Consider the following 12,239-nt stretch of genomic DNA (forward strand, 5'->3'; position numbering starts at 1 on the left):
TGGGGGATGCAATTTCATAGTCAAGTATTTGGAAATGTCTGCTTTGTAAAAGAGATGAATAAATGTAAAGGGATGGATTATTCCATCATTGGACTGAACTAGCAGGTACTGACGGTTGCCATAGATAGGATATTGAGCTAGATGACCCAGATGTACGTAATTTCTTAGGAGCGGTGCTTTTTTTCTGGGGGAACGCAGGGGTACACATACCCCTAAACGTTTTGTGGATCTATGTACTGTTGTCCATTTACTGTATTTATTTTCCCCGATTGGAACTATAAAATGGTGGTTTTCTTGAGTCAAAATAGGGAGAAGTGCCATCTTGTTCTTGCCTCAGGGAGCAAAAGGTATTAGGCTGGCCTTGTGTCCTTCCTAGAACCCAGAGACATTTGGAGGGCTACAAGTTCTCCACTCGTGCTTTAAAGTGTCATCCTCTGCCTCTTTTTCGAATCCTTAAAATGCTGCTGCTGGTTATCCTAAAATGTAAAAAAAGTGGCAGTTGCTCCCCTGCTTTTTAAAAATTATTGTTGGTTTTCAGAATCGAAAAAAGCAACCGCTTCGCGTAGCTGCATTAGAGTGACTCTGTTCCAGTTCCGCATACTCCTAAGCAGTTCCTCTTTTTCTAAATAAAATGTTTAGAGGTACTCTCATTCCGTGTACAGAAGCCAACTGGCCCTGCAATGGAGTCTTGCTTCAACAATTGGGACAAGAGAGCATCCTCCACAGCACCTGAGGCAGCTGGGTACTTTGTGGGGATGACAGCAGAGTGTGCAGCATCCAGAAATAGAGAATGGAACTGTGGAGGGAGACCAGGCTCATACCAGCATCCCTGCCCTTGAGCTGCGCTGAGTATGGACAGAGCTGGTGAATGTATGTACAGCGGTGCCTCGCAAGACGAAATTAATTCATTCTGCGAGTTTTTTCATCTTGCGAATTTTTCGTCTTGTGAAGCACGGTCAAGTCGCAACTGCACCTCTTCAAGCGGTTTTAAGAAAAAGGAAACAAACTTGCAAGAAGTTTCCGTCTTGCGAAGCAAGCCCATAGGGAAATTCGTCTTGTGAAGCAACTTAAAAAATGAAAAACTCTTTCGTCTTGCGAGGTTTTCGTCTTCCGAGGCATTCGTCTTGCGAGGTACCACTGTAAGCTCTCTGCACACAGAATAGGTTAATTCCTGGAATCTGGGACAGGAGCAGCAAGGCATCCTGCTCCATCTCTACACATTCTTTATATACAGTTTCTGACCATGTGGAAAGAACTCTGTGTAATCCCCCCCTTTAGCCATTTTTGCAAGACTGGAAAGCAAAGAGAGGTATGTAGCTAAAGCTGTTTTATTTTACAGCTGTCTTAACTGAAGTTTTTATGTAGTTTTATGTAGTTTTTCAATTTCATTGTCCTGCATGGGACAATGACAATAAAGATATCGTATATCGTATATTGTATATTGTATATCGAAAGTAGTTTTCAAATCTCTATCTATATCTATCTACAGTGGTGCCTCGCAAGACGAAATTAATTCGTTCTGCGAGTTTTTTGTCTTGCGAATTTTTTGTCTTGCGAAGCATGGCCAAGTCACAACTGCACCTCTTCAAGCGGTTTTAAGAAAAAGGAAACAAACTTGCAAGAAGTTTCCGTCTTGCGAAGCAAGCCCATAGGGAAATTCGTCTTGCGAAGCAACTTAAAAAATGAAAAACTCTTTCGTCTTGCGAGGTTTTCGTCTTCCGAGGCATTCGTCTTGCGAGGTACCACTGTAAGCTCTCTGCACACAGAATAGGTTAATTCCTGGAATCTGGGACAGGAGCAGCAAGGCATCCTGCTCCATCTCTACACATTCTTTATATACAGTTTCTGACCATGTGGAAAGAACTCTGTGTAATCCCCCCCTTTAGCCATTTTTGCAAGACTGGAAAGCAAAGAGAGGTATGTAGCTAAAGCTGTTTTATTTTACAGCTGTCTTAACTGAAGTTTTTATGTAGTTTTATGTAGTTTTTGAATTTCATTGTCCTGCATGGGACAATGACAATAAAGATATCGTATATTGTATATCGTATATTGTATATCGAAAGTAGTTTTCAAATATCTATCTATATCTATCTACAGTGGTGCCTCGCAAGACGAAATTAATTCGTTCTGCGAGTTTTTTGTCTTGCGAATTTTTTGTCTTGCGAAGCACGGCCAAGTCACAACTGCACCTCTTCAAACGGTTTTAAGAAAAAGGAAACAAACTTGCAAGACGTTTTCGTCTTGCGAAGCAAGCCCATAGGGAAATTCGTCTTGCGAAGCAACTCAAAAAACGAAAAACTATTTCGTCTTGCGAGTTTTTCGTCTTCCGAGGCATTTGTCTTCCGAGGTACCACTGTATCTATCTATATCTATCATCTATCTATCTATATCTATCTATCATCTATCTATCATCTATCTATCATCTATCTATCATCTATCTATCTCTCTCTCTCTCTATCTCTCTCTATCTATCTATCTATCTATCATCTATCTATCTATCTATCTATCTATCTATCTATCATCTATCATCTATCTATCTATCATCTCTCTCTCTCTCTCTCTCTCTCTCTCTCTCATCTATCTATCATCTATCTATCTATCTATCTATCTATCTATCTATCTATCTATCTATCTATCATCTATTCATCTATTCATCTATCTATCTATCTATCTATCTATCTATCTATCTATCTATCATCTATCTATCTATCTATCATCTATCATCTTTCTATCATCTATCTATCATCTGTCTATCTATCATCTCAAGGCTGTTTTCAATGCCTTCTCAGGGTGTGAAAAGAGAAATGTTTGGGAACAGCCCAAGATCAAGATGCTTCCGTTAATGCACTGATATATGAAGCATGTGTAGGAAGTGCTGGTCCTAATGTTGTTTGCTAAACACCATTTTTGTTTGCAAGATCACCATGTAATTTAATTTTCAAAAACTACATGAGTAAACCTTGATTTAGGAGTCAGGACCTCGAGTTGTTTTGAAGGTATCAAACTCAAGTTTCACATGCAGCTTCCCAATCTGGAGAGAAAATCTTGTTTTAATCAGTAAAGCCATTTTGACTTAAATAATTTGAAAATAGAACTGGTGCCATTGCAGTTAGCAGCAAAAGCCTAATTCGCCAGCCTAATCTTTTCCAACTTGCAGTAGCTTTTGGAGCAAGATGTTATTACTGCTTTAAAAGAACTGGATTTGGAAGTGCCCTCGTGTGAAAGGTGTCTTCCATTCACAGTAGGCAGGCATCAGGAGTTCTGTTGACATTCTCTTTTTTATTATTATAATTTTTATTAGATTTCTGTTTTACATTTTAGAATATTCACTTAAACAACCTTAAAATATCAATGACTTCCCTTCCTCTCTTTCTATGGTTCATTTTGCACAACATAAATCCCTGCATATTTTATATAAATTAAACAATTCAGCATTCCATTATAACATCCATCAAAACTTATTTACACTGTTGAATTTATCTTAATGCTCCCAACGTTTTCAGTTATACACAGTTTTCCTCTATATATTCAATAAAAAAATTCCAGTCTTCTTTAAACATATGTTCTTCTTGTTCTCTTATTCTATATGTTAGGTCCGCAATCTGCACATATTCCATCAGTTTAGGTTGCCATTCTTCTTTAGTTGGGACTTCACTCGTTTTCCATTTGGGGGCTAACCAAACACAAGCCACAGTTGTGGCAGACATAAATAGCCTTTTTTGACACCTGGGAATTTCTGTCTATGTTATCCCCAACTTTCTCAGCTTACGCAAAACAGGAAGCCCCACCAAGTCAGATTAGTGCCCCTATGAACAAACAGTTGAAGGTGCTGAACCATTTGTGTCCAGAGCTGTAGCTAGGTGAACTTGTGCCCCTGGCAGAACTGTCCAGATTACGCCCCCCAAACATGGAAAATTAGCTCTTCTTTCTGCCTCTCCTCCAAACCGCCCCCCCGCCCTTCCACTCATTCTATTTAAAACCATTTCTTATGTGGCAATAATCAATATTTATATTTATGGACATATTTTTAGCCAACTTTGCGCCCCTCCATTGCCTGCGCCCCTGGCGGGGGTCCACCTCACCATCCCCTAGCTACGGCCCTGTTTATGTCTGCCATCGAACCCCTGTGAACTACTGCACTGAGGATCCTCAGCATGCAAGTCAGTGCCAACAAGGTTTTCTGGAAGTAGAATGTATTAAGCCAGGGATGCTGAAACGGTGCCTGTACTTGGTGCCAGTAAGTTCCAAAGACTTTTATGTCATTGTTCAATGGCAGAGCACATGCTGTGCCTGCAGAAGATCCTCAAAGCATGTGCAGAGTTCCTTTTCCTCAGAACTATCCTCACCACCAAGCAGCTAGGATTAGAGGGCAGCGCTTTCAATTTGGCCATCTCCTTTGTTGAGAATTAACCACTGAGTCAAAGATTCTACATCTCCACATTAATATCATCAATAAAAGAACTTGGAAGGTTTGATCTCTCTTTTGTGATGGAAAAAGAGAGGATTAGACAGCTTTTATCCATGAAGATAATATTATTATTTTCATTTCTGTCAGTTTTGCCTGCCACAGAATTCATGTTTACTTTCTTCTAGGATGTGAATTGTGTTGTGTTTTGTTTAAATTGCTCCTACATTTGCTACTTCTTATGTAACATCAGAGTCAGTTTTTGGCAAAAGCCAACTTGCATAGCTTAATCTACCAATGCGCTCTAAACTGAAATCCATTTTATGGGCAATTCAAACCCATTTTATGGGCAATTTGTGGCAATTATTTGGGTCTACCAACCGAAAATAATGGCTTAGACAACACAAGCATCTCCCCAACAGCCTCTTTTGTGAAGACGGAAGCAAAGAATTCACTTAAGGAATACTCAGAGAGAGTATAGTTAAGTACTTCTCTCTCACCTGGGTGGTCTATAGTGATTCTTTGGCAGACTTCCTTGTTGTGATTTATTTTGACCAGAGAGAGAGAGAGAGAGAGGAAGAAACTTTATTGTTGCTGTTTGTGTTGCTGTCTTTAATTTAGTAGCTCCTCAAATTCCTTCTTGGGGTGTTATTTTACTTTTATGTTTAACTTGCCAAATTGTATACTTTCTTTTATTTTTGCTCATTTTTATTCCCAGGCACTTTTTTAAAGGAGACTCTCTTGCCTTCCTCAGCCTGGCCTAATGCTTTTTTCATAGCTCTTTTTGTTCTGAGGTGACTCACAAAACCGCAAGAACCCAAAAGTTATCAAAAACACCTCCCTAAAACAGAAGTCTTCACCTATTGCCTCCTTCAAATAAATTTACACAGTCCAGAATGTGGCCTTGCTCAAGCAGGAATCAGGAATGGAGAATGCCAAAAGATGCCTGCAGATATAGCCAGCCATATCCCAAGAGTTTCTAGAAAACTCTAGGGACCCAATCTGCCCCGGGGTGCATGTGAGGAAATGGTAAGCATTGAAAGGGGTTCTCCTCCACTTTCTCCAGTCCCAATCTGGAAATGGCTTTTAACCACTCTCAACCCCAACCTGATAATTGCCACCTGCCCAGATTTTAACTTGTCTGAATTAATTTTAAGATTTTTTTTAATCAATTGATGTCTGTTTTTATGCATAGTGTGTTGTTTTTATGATGTTAGCCTCTCTGAGCCCAGCCTTGGCCGGGGAGGGCAGGATACAAATAAATACTACTACTACTACTACTACTAACAACAACCACTACCACCACCACCACCACCAAACCATAATGCACTCCACAGAAGAGCCCTTAGAAACTGGTGATAGCAAAGGACAGGACCTTGTAGACCTTTTGCTAGTTAGAACAGGGGCTTGACTGAGGGTGGAGGAACAAATGTTAACTTTACCTTTTTACAGTCAGCCAGTTTCTATACATACTTGCACACTCCTCTGTATCTTCCATCCAGGCAAGCAAACCCTCCAAGTGTCCCTATTTTCCAGGGACATCCCTGATTTAGAGAAGCCATCCCGCTTTCTGATTTGATCCCGGAATGCCCCACTTTTCTTTAGGATGTCCCTATTTTCACTGGAGAAACGTTGGAGGGTATGGCATTATCTGACCCCCGAGCCATCTGAAGGCAATTCTGTATAAGGAAGATTTCTTAATGTTTAATGTTCTATTATGTTTTCAAATGTGTTGGAAGCTGCTCACAGTGGCTGGGGCAACCCAGTAAAATGTGTAGGTTATAAATAGTAAATTATCATGATCGAATGGGACGTCCCTATTTTCATCAGAGAAATGTTGGAGGGGATGGCCAAGCAAGAGGCATTATTGGACATTGTGAATACATTCCAGCCAAGCAAAAACACTCAAGGAAAGTGTGAAGTGTGGCTGAGGAGGAAGTGTTGTCTGAGGAGAGTCCTGAGGGCTGGATTGAGGGACCTGAGGTTCCCAACCCTTGGGATAGAAGGACAAATAGCCTGGCCAGGTATAATACAGATTATTGTGTTCCCAAATTGCTGCTAGTCCAGAATGAAGCCTCCAGTGTGTTATCTGGGGCAGGCCAGAGGGAACATATGATGCTGATTTTAAGACAACTTTGTGGCTCCCAGTTGGTTTCTAGGCCCAATTCCAATTTCTGGTTTTCTTTAAAGCCCTAAATGGTTCCAGGCTAGGATACCTCAAGGCCTGCCTTCTCACATATAAGCCTATTCACCAATTAAAATCTTCTCCAGATGGTCTGCTCTGGGCTTCCTCACTACCTTGAGGTTACAGAGAGTGGTTATCTAGGAGCGGGCTTCAAAAATGGTCCTGAGTTTATTTAATTAATTAATTTAACTTGCTAAATTACGACAATTTCTGAATTGATTGATAGTTCAATCTTTCTTTGAGACCCTCTCTACTGGCTTTCGGAGGGCAAGCAAGGATAGATCTTTTTGTGGGACTTTTAGGGCTATTTCCGGTGACCTTTTTTTATCAGCCACTTGTCCCACTTTGCTTGTGCAAAGCTTACACAGAGGTTATACGATGCCTGCTCTTTATTGAGCATTCTTCCTTATTTGTTTGTGGGAGGTTATACAACAATGACATGCATCCTGATGTTCTTATGTGGAATTTATACATCTTCCCATCAATCATTTATCCCACACTTTTAAGTGCATTGCCATGTAACTTTCCTGACGACAAAAGTCTATTTAAAAAAAAAACAATTGTGGATTTGTTGTGCCAGAGCACTTTAATCCGCTTTAATTTCACACACATCAATTTCCAGTATGCAGCTGAATTTCTCCCACAGAATACTGATAGCTAGAAGGTGACCTTGGAACTCTTTGGTTATTTTAAATGTTTGAGTGGAACTTTAAATGTTGTCTATACTGATTCTGCCTCCCCACTGCTCAGATTAGCTATGATGTTTCTTTTGCTAGATTAGTCTGTCTTTGGTTATGTTTTAAAAACTGCTCTATAGTTTTTACACATGTAGCTAGCCACAGATCTTTCCAGTCAAAATTGGGTTTAATAGATAAACCAGTAACTTAAAGGGGATTGGGTGTATGTGATGCTACATGCATCTCCCTGCAATTTCAGATTTACAGTGCCATCCTAACCATGTCTATTCAGAATTCAATGGAGCTCTCCCTTGTGAGTGGGGTTAGGATTGCCATCTAAGGCATGGGAGTCTGTGTAAATGCAGAATGTAGCATTAGGTGGAGACTTCAAAGCTGTTTCACACATTATACAGCAACAAACCTGAGTTTGCCACCAAGTGTGGGAATTCCTGCTAATTCAGTTGGGAATTCCTGCTAATTCAGACTCCCCAATGAGTGTTGCTGTAGGATAGACAAGTTTCCAAATACCAAATGCCTCAATGACTTTGGCCGTACATGCTTGAATGAGTCATCTCCCTGTATAAACCAGCCTGGGTGTAAGGATGGGAAAATTTTGATTTATCTTAGTGCCTCATTTTACAGTTCAGTTCTCCAGTTTGTGATACTCACATGAAAATAAACACATTTTTGAAAAGTAATTTGCCCAATAGAATGCATATTTTAATGTTATTTTAACAAAGATGCATTTTCATGCACACTTTACCCTAGTATGTGCATTTTTGTACACATTACAGTGGTACCTCGGGTCACATACGCTTCAGGTTACAAACGCTTCAGGTTACAGACTTCGCTAACCCAGAAATAGTGCTTCAGGTTAAGAACTTTGCTTCAGGATGAGAACAGAAATCGTGCTTCGGCAGCAGCAGGAAGCCCCATTAGCTAAAGTATTTGGCTGGAGTGCTACATTGCAAAATCGCGTGGATTTTGCGTGATGGCTAAGTTTCAGTTCATGTGCACAAATGAGGCATGTTTACCTTTCAGTGTGAACCACATTGAATTCTCCCCTATCCCTACACGGGTGTTAAGATCTGCCAGGGAGACTCTCTTTAATGCTTGTCAATCAGGAATAGGGCTGGGCGAGTTTTCAACACTGTGGTGTATCGTCAGCCACACATCGTGGTTTGGTGATATACCGCAGTGTTGAAAAAAGATGCATTGGCCCCAGCTGGCAGGTGAGACTGCCGCAGCTCTCATTGTGGGAGCTGAGGTGCTTTCGCCCTAGCGCCTTGTGGGCTGTGGCCAATACAGCTGGCCCCAGCCTGCTGCTCAGCTGGGGGGCGGAAAGGCTCCTGCCCCCAGCGGAGCCAGCCTTGAGTCCCCTGCCTCTCGTGCTGGAGCAGCAAGAACCTTGGGGCTCCTTGGCCAAACTCCCTCTGCCTTTGCTGGCACAGGGAGCGGGCAAGCTACTTTACCGACTTCCCCACACTCCCTGAAAGCAGCAGTAGCCAAGAGCTCGGAACCTGTCCAGGTGGTTGATGGACTGCCTTTGCTTCCTCCATGTTCAGGTGTGCTGTCTCTTTCCTCTGGTGGGGGGGGGTCCTTCACCCCAGGAGAAACGATGCACCCCACCCTCCTGGGCGAAGTCCACAAGACACCGGGTGCAAAGCCACCCTGTCTGTGCCAGAGAGGGGCTGCTGGAGGCTGCTAGCAAGCGTTGGGGCTGCCAGCATCAAAGAGTCCCTACACTGCCTGGCTGCCTTCCACTGGAGGGAGGGCTCGGTAGCAGGAGAAGGCAGCCAGGTGAGGTCAGGGAACTCTCAGCTGGGAAGCAGAGGCTTCCCAGTATATCGCTGGTGAAACCGCCGCCACTTGAGTCCCTCTGCCTTCAGCGCCCAGCTAGTTTGTTTCTCCCTCAGCACGCTGGGTGCTGGAGGCAGAGGGACTCAAGTGTGGTGACGGTTTCACCAGCAATGTACCACTGAGTGAAGCTGTCATGGCGGTCTGTGCCCACATACACAGATATAGCTATATGCCGCCCAGGCCTAATCAAGAGCTATATACTATGCAGGACTCAGCCTCCATAGCGGCACATTGATTTGGTAATTCTCTCCCCTCTGAAATTTGGTTGGCACCTTACTCTCTTTTCATTCAGATGCTAGCCAAAACCTTGGTTAAACTTGACTCAGAGTCTTAGAAGCTATTAATATTAAGCTGGTGTGTTGGTTTAATGTTTTCTCTCTCTTTTTAGGGTAATTGTTTTTTGTTCTGCTCTTACATTGCTATGGGTTTATATTTTTAAGGTTGTGTTTGCTGTTACTGACCCTGAGATCTTTGCCTATAGCGAAGTCGATAAATCCTATGGAGAGGTCTATAAATGTTTACATAAATAAATAATAAATATCACATCCACCACACTCACACTTTACATATTTGGGTGTATCACTGGAAAACGTTAGAAGTGCACCTAAAAACTGTACTATGTGGCCTTTGTGCTTTGAGGATATAATCATTTAAAAAAGCAAATTAATGTAAAGATGAAACTTGGAAGGTATATGAACAGAGACATCTCAGTCCTGAGGAAGACTCAGCAGACTTTTAATTAGTTAGGCTGTTGTGCCCACATGTAGCAGAGACAAGGTAAATTACTCAAAATAATGAAAAAAATTCAAAATGTACTAAATTTGCATAATGTCAGGTCCTGCCTGCTTTTGGGCTTCCCATATGCATCAAAATACACACAGTTGTACACCGAGCTCCAGATGATTTAGGCTGCAATCCTGAGAGTAAAATCCTCTGATTTCAATGGGACTTACTTTTGAGTAGGCATAAGAATGTTATGATACAGGGACAATAAAGAGGAAGACTAAATCCTAGACTCACTCAATGGCCAGTCTAGTGTAAGAGGAAAATAAATGGGCCGATAATAAAATCAGAATGCACATTAAAAGTACTTTTCCCCAAAGAATTATGGGAACCATAGTTCCCCACAGAGCTACAGTGCCTAGCACCATTAACAAACTACACTTCCCAGGATTCCTTGAGAGAAGTCATGGGCTTTAAATGTCCACTGAATGTCCTTTTAATGTGTAGTATGGATCTGCCTGACATCCCATCGAGTTCTATGGGTGTACTCTCACATAAATGGCTATAGGGCTGCATCTAAATTTATTGGCTTCAAGGGGGAAGTGGACAAATGTATTAATATCTTGGTTCATGTGAGCATTTATTCAAAAGTAAGTTCCTGTTGACAGGGCTGACTTCCTAATCTGATGCCTTGCTAGTATCCTATTGGAGTCAGGAAGATTTTCCTCTCCTCTTTCTCAGGCTGCCTTTCTTTGACTTCACCATAACAACACTGCCAGATAAATGGAGCAAAAAGAGCTCTTGGAGAGATGTTTTGCAGCGATCATTTGAGCATCTTCGCACAGAAATAGTACATTGAGGCCACTTTCCTGGCTGTGGATCTGTCAACATGGCTGAAGTCTTAGGATATTGGACACAGATTTATGCAGAAAATATGGCAGTTCTCCACATATCACTTCCCATGTGATTTCTCTCTCCCTCCCCACCCCTTAACCAGCAATCAAGTTCAAAATATGAGACTGAAAATAGTTCCAATGGCTACCGCAAATGACGTAGTCACCAAAATAGCCAATTTTTTCATACAGTTGTTGCAGTGAACTAGGTGGTTTTTTTTTTTAAGAATGCAAAAAACACAGCGCGTGGGAAAAGCTAGTTTTACCGTAAGATAGTATGTCGTGAAACAAACACGCCAGGCTTACGTATGTATAATTAAATAAACCCCCTTTGTTCCGGAAAGGGGGTTTCCTGATGCTCATGTTTACCTAACCTCACAGTTACTGTATAGTCGCAAATTTGACCTTCTTTTGACAATTTGATTCTCCTCTACTTTTCAACTCACAATCCAACACATTTACTAGGAAAGCCTAATTGTTTTCTAAAGGGCTTCAAATTATTCTGAGACTTGGGATGTTAGTGGCTTTAAGTAACCACTTTCCTAGCAATGCCCTCAGCAACAGTCTCAGTAGTGTTATCCTTCTCTGCATGGCTTTGATATGTAAAAATAAATGAAGCTATAGAGATATATTGGGAGCACTTCAAACCCTATTGAAGAAATCAGAATTATCATTACTGTTCCTGTGAATGTGTCACTTTACTCTAATCTTGGATAGATTTGGGATCTGTGCAGGAAAGCCAGACCTACAGCCACCTTTGCATTTCATGGCTATTTGCCCCCCCCCCTTGTCCCTCCTCCTGGGATGCAGGTGGCGCTGTGGGTTAAACCACAGAGCCTAGGACTTGTCGATCAGAAGGTTGGTGGTTCGAATCCCCGCCATGGGGTGAGCTCCCGTTGCTGGTCCCTGCTCCTGTCAACTTAGCAGTTTGAAAGCACATCAAAGTGCAAGTAGATAAACAGGTACTGCTCTGGCGGGAAGGTAAACAGCGTTTCCGTGCGCTGCTCTGGTTTGCCAGAAGCGGCTTAGTCATGCTGGCCACATGACCCGGAAGCTGTATGCCGGCTCCATCGGCCAATAAAACGAGATGAGCAACCCCAGAGTCGGCCACGACTGGACCTAATGGTCAGGGGCCCCTTTACCTTTACCTTATCCCTCCTTCAGTCCCATCACCCCTCTTTGAATTCATGCTGTGTACATCTCAAGCAACTGAAACTAACACTTAAAAGGGGATTCTAGACCATAAAAGGTTCTCTCTCTCAGGAAAGTGTGTTTAGGATTGCAGCCTAAGAGCAAGCCCCATTGAGCTCAAGGTCTACTCAGAACTTATTTCTGACAAGATTCTTTTGTAATTGTGGCTAAATATTTGCCTGAGTATTGCAAGCTTGCTTTCAGCTGTTTATACGGGGGTGTCGGGGACTCCAGTTCTGTTCTTGGCCTAAAGTGGAGTATTAAAAACCTATTGTTGTACCATGCTTTTTCTCCAGTATCTCCCC

The sequence above is a fragment of the Podarcis vaucheri genome (assembly GCF_965113315.1).
Source record: "Podarcis vaucheri genome assembly, chromosome: 2".
NCBI lineage: Eukaryota > Metazoa > Chordata > Lepidosauria > Squamata > Lacertidae > Podarcis > Podarcis vaucheri.